The sequence below is a fragment of the Anomaloglossus baeobatrachus genome, chromosome 9 (genome assembly GCF_048569485.1).
Source record: "Anomaloglossus baeobatrachus isolate aAnoBae1 chromosome 9, aAnoBae1.hap1, whole genome shotgun sequence".
NCBI lineage: Eukaryota > Metazoa > Chordata > Amphibia > Anura > Aromobatidae > Anomaloglossus > Anomaloglossus baeobatrachus.
Window position 1 is genome coordinate 201,965,296 of NC_134361.1, and position 13,641 is coordinate 201,978,936.

Sequence of the window (13,641 nt, forward strand, 5' to 3'; positions counted from 1 at the left end):
TGTGTGCGGCAGAGCTGTGTGTGTAATGTGTGTGCGGCAGAGCTGTGTGTGTAATGTGTGTGCGGCAGAGCTGTGTGTGTAATGTGTGTGCGGCAGAGCTGTGTGTGTAATGTGTGTGTGTGCGCGTGGCAGAGCTGTGTGTGTAATGTGTGCGGCAGAGCTGTGTGTGTAATGTGTGTGCAGCAGAGCTGTGTGTGTAATGTGTGCGGCAGAGCTGTGTGTGTAATGTGTGTGCGGCAGAGCTGTGAGTGTAATGTGTGTGCGGCAGAGCTGTGTGTGTAATGTGTGTGCGGCAGAGCTGTGAGTGTAATGTGTGTGCGGCAGAGCTGTGTGTGTAATGTGTGTGCGGCAGAGCTGTGTGTGTAATGTGTGTGTGGCAGAGCTGTGTGTAATGTGTGTGCGGCAGAGCTTTGTGTGTAATGTGTGTGTGTGTGTGCGCGGCAGAGCTGTGTGTGTAATGTGTACGGCAGAGCTGTGTGTGTAATGTGTACGGCAGAGCTGTGTGTGTAATGTGTGTGCGGCAGAGCTGTGTGTGTAATGTGTGTGCAGCAGAGCTGTGTGTAATGTGTGTATGACAGAGCTGTGTGTGTAATGTGTGTGCGGCAGAGCTGTGTGTGTAATGTGTGTGCGGCAGAGCTGTGTGTAATGTGTGTATGGCAGAGCTGTGTGTGTAATGTGTGTGTATGGCAGAGCTGTGTGTGTAATGTGTGTGTGTGTGCGGCAGAGCTGTGTGTGTAATGTGTGTGTGTGCCTGGCAGAGCTGTGTGTGTAATGTGTGCGGCAGAGCTGTGTGTAATGTGTGCGCGCGGCAGAGCTGTGTGTGTAATGTGTGTGCGGCAGAGCTGTGTGTGTAATGTGTGTGTGTGTGTGTGTGTGGCAGAGCTGTGTGTGTAATGTGTGTGTGTAATGTGTGCGGCAGAGCTGTGTGTAATGTGTGTGTGCGCGGCAGAGCTGTGTGTGTAATGTGTGCAACAGAGCTGTGTGTGTAATGTATGTGCGGCAGAGCTGTGTGTGTAGTGTGTGTGTGTGTCAGAGCTGTGTGTGCAATGTGTGTGTGTGCGGCAGAGCTGTGTGTAATATGTCTGCGGCAGAGCTGTGTGTGTAATGTGTGTGTGTAATGTGTGTGTAGCAGGGCTGTGTGTGTGTGCGGCAGAGCTGTGTGTGTAATGTGTGGGCGGCAGAGCTTTGTGTGTAATGTGTGTGTATGGCAGTGCTGTGTGTGTAATGTGTGTGCGGCAGAGCCGTGTTTGTAATGTGTGTGTACGACAGAGCTGTGTGTGTAATGTGTGTATATGGCAGAGCTGTGTGTGTAATGTGTGTGTGGCAGAGCTGTGTGTGTAATGTGTGTGTGTAATGTGTGTGCGGCAGAGCTGTGTGTGTAATGTGTGTGCGGCAGAGCTGTGTGTGTAATGTGTGTGCAGCAGAGCTGTGTGTGTATGACAGCTGTGTGTAATGTGTGTGCGGCAGAGCTGTGTGTAATGTGTGTGCGGCAGAGCTGTGTGTAATGTGTGTGCGGCAGAGCTGTGTGTGTAATGTGTGTGCGGCAGAGCTGTGTGTGTAATGTGTGTGCAGCAGAGCTGTGTGTGTATGACAGAGCTGTGTGTAATGTGTGTGCGGCAGAGCTGTGTTTAATGTGTGTGCAGCAGAGCTGTGTGTGTATGACAGCTGTGTGTAATGTGTGTGCGGCAGAGCTGTGTGTAATGTGTGTGCGGCAGAGCTGTGTGTAATGTGTGTGCGGCAGAGCTGTGTGTGTAATGTGTGTGCGGCAGAGCTGTGTGTGTAATGTGTGTGCAGCAGAGCTGTGTGTGTATGACAGAGCTGTGTGTAATGTGTGTGCGGCAGAGCTGTGTGTGTAATGTGTGTATATGGCAGAGCTGTGTGTGTAATGTGTGTGTGGCAGAGCTGTGTGTGTAATGTATGTGTGTAATGTGTGTGCGGCAGAGCTGTGTGTGTAATGTGTGTGCGGCAGAGCTGTGTGTGTAATGTGTGTGCAGCAGAGCTGTGTGTGTAATGTGTGTGCAGCAGAGCTGTGTGTGTATGACAGAGCTGTGTGTAATGTGTGTGCGGCAGAGCTGTGTGTAATGTGTGTGCGGCAGAGCTGTGTGTGTAATGTGTGTGCGGCAGAGCTGTGTGTGTAATGTGTGTGCAGCAGAGCTGTGTGTGTATGACAGAGCTGTGTGTGTAATGTGTGTGCGGCAGAGCTGTGTTTAATGTGTGTGCAGCAGAGCTGTGTGTGTATGACAGAGCTGTGTGTAATGTGTGTGTGTGCGGCAGAGCTGTGTGTGTAATGTGTGTCTGGCAGAGCTGTGTGTGTAATGTGTGTGTGCGGCAGAGCTGTGTGTGTAATGTGTGTGCGGCAGAGCTGTGTGTGTAATGTGTGTGCGGCAGAGCTGTGTGTGTAATGTGTGTGTGTCAGAGCTGTGTGTGTAATGTGTGCGGCAGAGCTGTGTGTGTAATGTGTGTGTGTGTGCGGCAGAGCTGTGTGTGTAATGTGTGTGTGTGCCTGGCAGAGCTGTGTGTGTAATGTGTGCGGCAGAGCTGTGTGTAATGTGTGTGCGGCAGAGCTGTGTGTGTAATGTGTGTGTGTGTGTGTGGCAGAGCTGTGTGTGTAATGTGTGTGTGTGTGTAATGTGTGCGGCAGAGCTGTGTGTAATGTGTGTGTGCGCGGCAGAGCTGTGTGTGTAATGTGTGCAGCAGAGCTGTGTGTGTAATGTGTGTGCGGCAGAGCTGTGTGTGTAGTGTGTGTGTGTGTCAGAGCTGTGTGTGCAATGTGTGTGTGTGTGTGTGTGTGCGGCAGAGCTGTGTGTGTAATGTGTGTGTGTGCCTGGCAGAGCTGTGTGTGTAATGTGTGCGGCAGAGCTGTGTGTAATGTGTGTGCGGCAGAGCTGTGTGTGTAATGTGTGTGCGGCAGAGCTGTGTGTGTAATGTGTGTGTGTGTGTAATGTGTGCGGCAGAGCTGTGTGTGTAATGTGTGTGTGTGTGTGTGTGTGGCAGAGCTGTGTGTGTAATGTGTGTGTGTGTGTGTAATGTGTGCGGCAGAGCTGTGTGTAATGTGTGTGTGCGCGGCAGAGCTGTGTGTGTAATGTGTGTGTGTGTCAGAGCTGTGTGTGTAATGTGTGCGGCAGAGCTATGTGTGTAATGTGTGTGCGGCAGAGCTGTGTGTGTAATGTGTGTGTGTGTGTGGCAGAGCTGTGTGTGTAATGTGTGTGTGTGTGTGTGTGTGTAATGTGTGCGGCAGAGCTGTGTGTAGTGTGTGTGCGCGGCAGAGCTGTGTGTGTAATGTGTGCAGCAGAGCTGTGTGTGTAATGTGTGTGCGGCAGAGCTGTGTGTGTAATGTGTGTGTGTGTCAGAGCTGTGTGTGTAATGTGTGCGGCAGAGCTGTGTGTGTAATGTGTGTGTGTGTGCGGCAGAGCTGTGTGTGTAATGTGTGTGTGTGCCTGGCAGAGCTGTGTGTGTAATGTGTGCGGCAGAGCTGTGTGTAATGTGTGCGGCAGAGCTGTGTGTAATGTGTGCGCGCGGCAGAGCTGTGTGTGTAATGTGTGTGTGTGTCAGAGCTGTGTGTGTAATGTGTGCGGCAGAGCTGTGTGTGTAATGTGTGTGTGTGTGCGCGGCAGAGCTGTGTGTGTAATGTGTGTGTGTGCCTGGCAGAGCTGTGTGTGTAATGTGTGTGCGGCAGAGCTGTGTGTGTAATGTGTGCGGCAGAGCTGTGTGTAATGTGTGCGCGCGGCAGAGCTGTGTGTGTAATGTGTGTGCGGCAGAGCTGTGTGTGTAATGTGTGTGTGTGTGTGTGTGGCAGAGCTGTGTGTGTAATGTGTGTGTGTAATGTGTGCGGCAGAGCTGTGTGTAATGTGTGTAATGTGTGTGCACACCAGTGACTATGGAAGGGGAATACATGGAATAGCAGAAACTGCTGTGTGAATACTGACATGAAAAATTCAATAGCTATTTGTAAGAATGAAATGTGAAAAATGGAACCTGCATTACTGCCATGAATATATGAATAAAGAGAAATTTAGCTACTGAATTGATCAATGCAGAAGAGCCCCAACACTACGCCAAAGTATTTCTCTACGTTGGGGTCCCTAGCTTGTGTGTGTCCTCTCATGCAGTTAAAAAACTTACCGTGTATGGGACGCTGAGACCCAGGCTATATATGTCAGTATTTCATGTCAGTATTCACACAGCAGTTTCTGCTATTCCATGTATTCCCCTTCCATAGTCACTGGTGTGCATACCTTATCTCCCCATAGTGATGTTTTTTAGGTTTTTTGCACCCAGTTCAGACATAGAATGGAGTTCCAAACGTTATTCCTTAATGTTAGTAGTTTTTCGTTTGTGAACCCTCCCCATACACACCTATTGCCAATCCACATTATACGCATATATAGCCTGGGTCTCAGCGTCCCATACACGGTAAGTTTTTTAACTGCATGAGAGGACACACACAAGCTAGGGACCCCAACGTAGAGAAATACTTTGGCGTAGTGTTGGGGCTCTTCTGCATTGATCAATTCAGTAGCTAAATTTCTCTTTATTCATATATTCATGGCAGTAATGCAGGTTCCATTTTTCACATTTCATTCTTACAAATAGCTATTGAATTTTTCATGTCAGTATTCACACAGCAGTTTCTGCTATTCCATGTATTCCCCTTACATAGTCACTGGTGTGCATACCTTATCTCCCCATAGTGATGTTTTTTAGGTTTTTTGCACCCAGTTCAGACATAGAATGGAGTTCCAAACGTTATTCCTTAATGTAATGTGTGTGCGGCAGAGCTGTGTGTGTAGTGTGTGTGTGTGTCAGAGCTGTGTGTGCAATGTGTGTGTGTATGTGTGCGGCAGAGCTGTGTGTGTAATGTGTGTGTGTGGCTGGCAGAGCTGTGTGTGTAATGTGTGCGGCAGAGCTGCGTGTAATGTGTGTGCGCGCGGTAGAGCTGTGTGTGTAATGTGTGTGCGGCAGAGCTGTGTGTGTAATGTGTGTGTGTGTAATGTGTGCGGCAGAGCTGTGTGTGTAATGTGTGCGCGCGGCAGAGCTGTGTGTGTAATGTGTGTGTGTGTAATGTGTGCAGCAGAGCTGTGTGTGTAATGTGTGTGCGGCAAAGCTGTGTGTGTGTGGCAGAGCTGTGTGTAATGTGTGTGCGCGTGGCAGAGCTGTGTGTGTAATGTTTGCAGCAGAGCTGTGTGTTTAATGTGTGTGCGGCAGAGCTGTGTGTGTAATGTGTGTGTGTAATGTGTGTGTGTGTGTGTGTGTGTGTGCGTGGCAGAGCTGTGTGTGCGGCAGAGCTGTGTGTGTAGTGTGTGTGTGGCAGAGCTGTGTGTGTAATGTGTGTGCAGCAGAGCTGTGTGTGTATGACAGAGCTGTGTGTAATGTGTGTGCGGCAGAGCTGTGTGTGTAATGTGTGTGCGGCAGAGCTGTGTGTGTAATGTGTGTGTACGGCAGAGCTGTGTGTGCCGCAGAGCTGTGTGTGTAATGAGTGTGTGGCAGAGCTGTGTGTGTAATGTGTGTGTGTAATGTGTGTGCGGCAGAGCTGTGTGTGTAATGTGTGTGCAGCAGAGCTGTGTGTGTAATGTGTCTGCAGCAGAGCTGTGTGTGTATGACAGAGCTGTGTATAATGTGTGTGCGGCAGAGCTGTGTGTGTAATGTTTGTGTGTAATGTGTGTGTACGGCAGAGCTGTGTGTGCGGCAGAGCTGTGTGTGTAATGTGTGTGTGTGGCAGAGCTGTGTGTGTAATGTGTGTGCGGCAGAGCTGTGTGTGTAATGTGTGTGTGTGTGTGGCAGAGCTGTGTGTGTAATGTGTGTGTGCGGCAGAGCTGTGTGTGTAATGTGTGTGTGCGGCAGAGCTGTGTGTGTAATGTGTGTGCGGCAGAGCTGTGTGTGTAATGTGTGTGTGTGTGTGTCAGAGCTGTGTGTGTAATGTGTGCGGCAGAGCTGTGTGTGTAATGTGTGTGTGTGTGTGCGGCAGAGCTGTGTGTGTAATGTGTGTGTGTGTGCCTGGCAGAGCTGTGTGTGTAATGTGTGCGGCAGAGCTGTGTAATGTGTGTGCGCGCGGCAGAGCTGTGTGTGTAATGTGTGCGGCAGAGCTGTGTGTAATGTGTGTGTGTGCAGCAGAGCTGTGTGTGTAATGTGTGTGCGGCAGAGCTGTGTGTAATGTGTGTGTGTCAGAGCTGTGTGTGTAATGTGTGTGTGTGTGCGGCAGAGCTGTGTGTGTAATGCGTGTGTGTGCCTGGCAGAGCTGTGTGTGTAATGTGTGCGGCAGAGCTGTGTGTAATGTGTGTGCGCGCGGCAGAGCTGTGTGTGTAATGTGTGTGCGGCAGAGCTGTGTGTGTAATGTGTGTGTGTAATGTGTGTGCGGCAGAGCTGTGTGTGTAATGTGTGTGCAGCAGAGCTGTGTGTAATGTGTGTGCAGCAGAGCTGTGTGTGTATGACAGAGCTGTGTGTAATGTGTGTGCGGCAGAGCTGTGTGTGTAATGTGTGTGCGGCAGAGATGTGTGTATAATTTGTGTGCAGCAGAGCTGTGTGTATGACAGAGCTGTGTATAATGTGTGTGCGGCAGAGCTGTGTGTGTAATGTGTGTGTGTAATGTGTGTGTACGGCAGAGCTGTGTGTGCGGCAGAGCTGTGTGTGTAATGTGTGTGTGTAATGTGTGTGCAGCAGAGCTGTGTGTGTAATGTGTGTGTGTGGCAGAGCTGTGTGTGTAATGTGTGTGTGTGCGGCAGAGCTGTGTGTGTAATGTGTGTGTGCGGCAGAGCTGTGTGTGTGCGGCAGAGCTGTGTGTGTAATGTGTGTGTGTGTCAGAGCTGTGTGTGTAATGTGTGCGGCAGAGCTGTGTGTGTAATGTGTGTGTGTGTGCGGCAGAGCTGTGTGTGTAATGTGTGTGTGTGTGCCTGGCAGAGCTGTGTGTGTAATGTGTGTGTACGGCAGAGCTGTGTGTGTAATGTGTGTGTACGGCAGAGCTGTGTGTGCCGCAGAGCTGTGTGTGTAATGAGTGTGTGGCAGAGCTGTGTGTGTAATGTGTGTGTGTAATGTGTGTGCGGCAGAGCTGTGTGTGTAATGTGTGTGCAGCAGAGCTGTGTGTGTAATGTGTCTGCAGCAGAGCTGTGTGTGTATGACAGAGCTGTGTATAATGTGTGTGCGGCAGAGCTGTGTGTGTAATGTTTGTGTGTAATGTGTGTGTACGGCAGAGCTGTGTGTGCGGCAGAGCTGTGTGTGTAATGTGTGTGTGGCAGAGCTGTGTGTGTAATGTGTGTGCGGCAGAGCTGTGTGTAATGTGTGTGCGGCAGAGCTGTGTGTGTAATGTGTGTGTGTGTGTGTAATGTGTGCGGCAGAGCTGTGTGTAATGTGTGTGTGCGCGGCAGAGCTGTGTGTGTAATGTGTGCAGCAGAGCTGTGTGTGTAATGTGTGTGCGGCAGAGCTGTGTGTAATGTGTGTGCGGCAGAGCTGTGTGTGTAATGTGTGTGTGTGTGTAATGTGTGCGGCAGAGCTGTGTGTAATGTGTGTGTGCGCGGCAGAGCTGTGTGTATAATGTGTGCAGCAGAGCTGTGTGTGTAATGTGTGTGCGGCAGAGCTGTGTGTGTAATGTGTGTGTGTGTGTCAGAGCTGTGTGTGTAATGTGTGTGTGTGTGTGCCTGGCAGAGCTGTGTGTGTAATGTGTGCGGCAGAGCTGTGTGTAATGTGTGTGCGCGCGGCAGAGCTGTGTGTGTAATGTGTGTGTGTGTGTAATGTGTGCGGCAGAGCTGTGTGTAATGTGTGCGCGCGGCAGAGCTGTGTGTGTAATGTGTGCAGCAGAGCTGTGTGTGTAATGTGTGTGCGGCAGAGCTGTTTGTGTGTGTGGCAGAGCTGTGTGTAATGTGTGTGCGCGTGGCAGAGCTGTGTGTGTAATGTTTGCAGCAGAGCTGTGTGTGTAATGTGTGTGCGGCAGAGCTGTGTGTGTAATGTGTGTTTGGCAGAGCTGTGTGTGTAATGTGTGTGTGTGCGCGTGGCAGAGCTGTGTGTGCGGCAGAGCTGTGTGTGTAGTGTGTGTGCGGCAGAGCTGTGTGTAATGTGTGTGCAGCAGAGTTGTGTGTGTATGACAGAGCTGTGTGTGTGATGTGTGTGCGGCAGAGCTGTGTGTGTATGACAGAGCTGTGTGTGTAATGTGTGTGCAGCAGAGCTGTGTGTGTATGGCAGAGCTGTGTGTAATGTGTGTGCGGCAGAGCTGTGTGTGTATGACAGCTGTGTGTGTAATGTGTGTGCAGCAGAGCTGTGTGTGTATGACAGAGCTGTGTATAATGTGTGTGCGGCAGAGCTGTGTGTGTAATGTGTGTGTAATGTGTGTGTACGGCAGAGCTGTGTGTGCGGCAGAGCTGTGTGTGTAATGTGTGTGTGTAATGTGTGTGCAGCAGAGCTGTGTGTGTAATGTGTGTGTGTGGCAGAGCTGTGTGTGTAATGTGTGTGTGTGCGGCAGAGCTGTGTGTGTAATGTGTGTGTGCGGCAGAGCTGTGTGTGTGCGTCAGAGCTGTGTATGTAATGTGTGTGTGTGTCAGAGCTGTGTGTGTAATGTGTGCGGCAGAGCTGTGTGTGTAATGTGTGTGTGTGTGCGGCAGAGCTGTGTGTGTAATGTGTGTGTGTGTGCCTGGCAGAGCTGTGTGTGTAATGTGTGCGGCAGAGCTGTGTGTAATGTGTGTGCGGCAGAGCTGTGTGTGTAATGTGTGTGTGTGTAATGTGTGCGGCAGAGCTGTGTGTAATGTGTGTGTGCGCGGCAGAGCTGTGTGTGTAATGTGTGCAGCAGAGCTGTGTGTGTAATGTGTGTGCGGCAGAGCTGTGTGTGTAATGTGTGTGTGTGTGTGTGTCAGAGCTGTGTGTGTAATGTGTGTGTGTGTGTGTGTGCGGCAGAGCTGTGTGTGTAATGTGTGTGTGTGCCTGGCAGAGCTGTGTGTGTAATGTGTGCGGCAGAGCTGTGTGTAATGTGTGTGCGCGCGGCAGAGCTGTGTGTGTAATGTGTGTGTGTGTGTGTAATGTGTGCGGCAGAGCTGTGTGTAATGTGTGCGCGCGGCAGAGCTGTGTGTGTAATGTGTGCAGCAGAGCTGTGTGTGTAATGTGTGTGCGGCAGAGCTGTTTGTGTGTGTGGCAGAGCTGTGTGTAATGTGTGTGCGCGTGGCAGAGCTGTGTGTGTAATGTGTGTGTGCGGCAGAGCTGTGTGTGTATGACAGAGCTGTGTGTGTAATGTGTGTGCAGCAGAGCTGTGTGTGTATGGCAGAGCTGTGTGTAATGTGTGTGCGGCAGAGCTGTGTGTGTATGACAGAGCTGTGTGTGTAATGTGTGTGCAGCAGAGCTGTGTGTATGGCAGAGCTGTGTGTGTGATGTGTGTGCGGCAGAGCTGTGTGTGTATGACAGAGCTGTGTGTGTAATGTGTGTGCAGCAGAGCTGTGTGTGTATGGCAGAGCTTTGTGTAATGTGTGCGGCAGAGCTGTGTGTGTATGGCAGAGCTGTGTGTGTAATGTGTGTGCAGCAGAGCTGTGTGTGTAATGTGTGTGCGGCAGAGCTGTGTGTGTATGGCAGAGCTGTGTGTAATGTGTGTGCGGCAGAGCTGTGTGTGTATGGCAGATCTGTGTGTGTAGTGTGTGTGCGGCAGAGCTGTGTGTGTATGGCAGAGCTGTGTGTAATGTGTGTGCGGCAGAGCTGTGTGTGTATGGCAGAGCTGTGTGTGTATGGCAGAGCTGTGTGTAATGTGTGTGCGGCAGAGCTGTGTGTGTATGGCAGAGCTGTGTGTGTAGGGTGTGTGCGGCAGAGCTGTGTGTGTATGGCAGAGCTGTGTGTAATGTGTGTGCGGCAGAGCTGTGTGTGTATGGCAGAGCTGTGTGTGTATGGCAGAGCTGTGTGTAATGTGTGTGCGGCAGAGCTGTGTATGTATGGCAGAGCTGTGTGTGTAATGTGTGTGCAGCAGAGCTGTGTGTGTAATGTGTGTGCGGCAGAGCTGTGTGTGTATGGCAGAGCTGTGTGTAATGTGTGTGCGGCAGAGCTGTGTGTGTATGGCAGAGCTGTGTGTGTATGGCAGAGCTGTGTGTGTAGTGTGTGTGCGGCAGAGCTGTGTGTGTAATGTGTGTGCAGCAGAGCTGTGTGTGTATGGCAGAGCTGTGTGTGTAATGTGTGTGCGGCAGAGCTGTGTGTGTAATGTGTGTGCAGCAGAGCTGTGTGTGTAATGTGTGTGCAGCAGAGCTGTGTGTGTAATGTGTGTGCGGCAGAGCTGTGTGTGTAATGTGTGTGCAGCAGAGCTGTGTGTGTATGACAGAGATGTGTATAATGTGTGTGCGGCAGAGCTGTGTGTGTAATGTTTGTGTGTAATGTGTGTGTACGGCAGAGCTGTGTGTGCGGCAGAGCTGTGTGTGTAATGTGTGTGTGTGTGGCAGAGCTGTGTGTGTAATGTGTGTGCGGCAGAGCTGTGTGTGTAATGTGTGTGTGTGTGTGTGGCAGAGCTGTGTGTGTAATGTGTGTGTGCGGCAGAGCTGTGTGTGTAATGTGTGTGTGCGGCAGAGCTGTGTGTGTAATGTGTGTGTGCGGCAGAGCTGTGTGTGTAATGTGTGTGCGGCAGAGCTGTGTGTGTAATGTGTGTGTGTGTAATGTGTGCGGCAGAGCTGTGTGTGTAATGTGTGTGTGTGTGTGCGGCAGAGCTGTGTGTGTAATGTGTGTGTGTGTGCCTGGCAGAGCTGTGTGTGTAATGTGTGCGGCAGAGCTGTGTAATGTGTGTGCGCGCGGCAGAGCTGTGTGTGTAATGTGTGCGGCAGAGCTGTGTGTAATGTGTGTGTGTGCAGCAGAGCTGTGTGTGTAATGTGTGTGCGGCAGAGCTGTGTGTAATGTGTGTGTGTCAGAGCTGTGTGTGTAATGTGTGTGTGTGTGCGGCAGAGCTGTGTGTGTAATGTGTGTGTGTGCCTGGCAGAGCTGTGTGTGTAATGTGTGCGGCAGAGCTGTGTGTAATGTGTGTGCGCGCGGCAGAGCTGTGTGTGTAATGTGTGTGCGGCAGAGCTGTGTGTGTAATGTGTGTGTGTAATGTGTGTGCGGCAGAGCTGTGTGTGTAATGTGTGTGCAGCAGAGCTGTGTGTAATGTGTGTGCAGCAGAGCTGTGTGTGTATGACAGAGCTGTGTGTAATGTGTGTGCGGCAGAGCTGTGTGTGTAATGTGTGTGCGGCAGAGATGTGTGTGTAATTTGTGTGCAGCAGAGCTGTGTGTATGACAGAGCTGTGTATAATGTGTGTGCGGCAGAGCTGTGTGTGTAATGTGTGTGTGTAATGTGTGTGTACGGCAGAGCTGTGTGTGCGGCAGAGCTGTGTGTGTAATGTGTGTGTGTAATGTGTGTGCAGCAGAGCTGTGTGTGTAATGTGTGTGTGTGGCAGAGCTGTGTGTGTAATGTGTGTGTGTGCGGCAGAGCTGTGTGTGTAATGTGTGTGTGCGGCAGAGCTGTGTGTGTGCGGCAGAGCTGTGTGTGTAATGTGTGTGTGTGTCAGAGCTGTGTGTGTAATGTGTGCGGCAGAGCTGTGTGTGTAATGTGTGTGTGTGTGCGGCAGAGCTGTGTGTGTAATGTGTGTGTGTGTGCCTGGCAGAGCTGTGTGTGTAATGTGTGTGTACGGCAGAGCTGTGTGTGTAATGTGTGTGTACGGCAGAGCTGTGTGTGCCGCAGAGCTGTGTGTGTAATGAGTGTGTGGCAGAGCTGTGTGTGTAATGTGTGTGTGTAATGTGTGTGCGGCAGAGCTGTGTGTGTAATGTGTGTGCAGCAGAGCTGTGTGTGTAATGTGTCTGCAGCAGAGCTGTGTGTGTATGACAGAGCTGTGTATAATGTGTGTGCGGCAGAGCTGTGTGTGTAATGTTTGTGTGTAATGTGTGTGTACGGCAGAGCTGTGTGTGCGGCAGAGCTGTGTGTGTAATGTGTGTGTGGCAGAGCTGTGTGTGTAATGTGTGTGCGGCAGAGCTGTGTGTAATGTGTGTGCGGCAGAGCTGTGTGTGTAATGTGTGTGTGTGTGTGTAATGTGTGCGGCAGAGCTGTGTGTAATGTGTGTGTGCGCGGCAGAGCTGTGTGTGTAATGTGTGCAGCAGAGCTGTGTGTGTAATGTGTGTGCGGCAGAGCTGTGTGTAATGTGTGTGCGGCAGAGCTGTGTGTGTAATGTGTGTGTGTGTGTGTGTAATGTGTGCGGCAGAGCTGTGTGTAATGTGTGTGTGTGCGGCAGAGCTGTGTGTGTAATGTTTGCAGCAGAGCTGTGTGTGTAATGTGTGTGCGGCAGAGCTGTGTGTGTAATGTGTGTGTGTGTGTGTGTCAGAGCTGTGTGTGTAATGTGTGTGTGTGTGTGCCTGGCAGAGCTGTGTGTGTAATGTGTGCGGCAGAGCTGTGTGTAATGTGTGTGCGCGCGGCAGAGCTGTGTGTGTAATGTGTGTGTGTGTGTAATGTGTGCGGCAGAGCTGTGTGTAATGTGTGCCCGCGGCAGAGCTGTGTGTGTAATGTGTGCAGCAGAGCTGTGTGTGTAATGTGTGTGCGGCAGAGCTGTTTGTGTGTGTGGCAGAGCTGTGTGTAATGTGTGTGCGCGTGGCAGAGCTGTGTGTGTAATGTTTGCAGCAGAGCTGTGTGTGTAATGTGTGTGCGGCAGAGCTGTGTGTGTAATGTGTGTTTGGCAGAGCTGTGTGTGTAATGTGTGTGTGTGCGCGTGGCAGAGCTGTGTGTGCGGCAGAGCTGTGTGTGTAGTGTGTGTGCGGCAGAGCTGTGTGTAATGTGTGTGCAGCAGAGTTGTGTGTGTATGACAGAGCTGTGTGTGTGATGTGTGTGCGGCAGAGCTGTGTGTGTATGACAGAGCTGTGTGTGTAATGTGTGTGCAGCAGAGCTGTGTGTGTATGGCAGAGCTGTGTGTAATGTGTGTGCGGCAGAGCTGTGTGTGTATGACAGCTGTGTGTGTAATGTGTGTGCAGCAGAGCTGTGTGTGTATGACAGAGCTGTGTATAATGTGTGTGCGGCAGAGCTGTGTGTGTAATGTGTGTGTAATGTGTGTGTACGGCAGAGCTGTGTGTGCGGCAGAGCTGTGTGTGTAATGTGTGTGTGTAATGTGTGTGGCAGAGCTGTGTGTGTAATGTGTGTGTGTGCGGCAGAGCTGTGTGTGTAATGTGTGTGTGCGGCAGAGCTGTGTGTGTGCGTCAGAGCTGTGTATGTAATGTGTGTGTGTGTCAGAGCTGTGTGTGTAATGTGTGCGGCAGAGCTGTGTGTGTAATGTGTGTGTGTGTGTGTGCGGCAGAGCTGTGTGTGTAATGTGTGTGTGTGTGCCTGGCAGAGCTGTGTGTGTAATGTGTGCGGCAGAGCTGTGTGTAATGTGTGTGCGGCAGAGCTGTGTGTGTAATGTGTGTGTGTGTAATGTGTGCGGCAGAGCTGTGTGTAATGTGTGTGTGCGCGGCAGAGCTGTGTGTGTAATGTGTGCAGCAGAGCTGTGTGTGTAATGTGTGTGCGGCAGAGCTGTGTGTGTAATGTGTGTGTGTGTGTGTCAGAGCTGTGTGTGTAATGTGTGTGTGTGTGTGTGTGCGGCAGAGCTGTGTGTGTAATGTGTGTGTGTGCTTGGCAGAGCTGTGTGTGTAATGTGTGCGGCAGAGCTGTGTGTAATGTGTGTGCGGCAGAGCTGTGTGTGTATGGCAGAG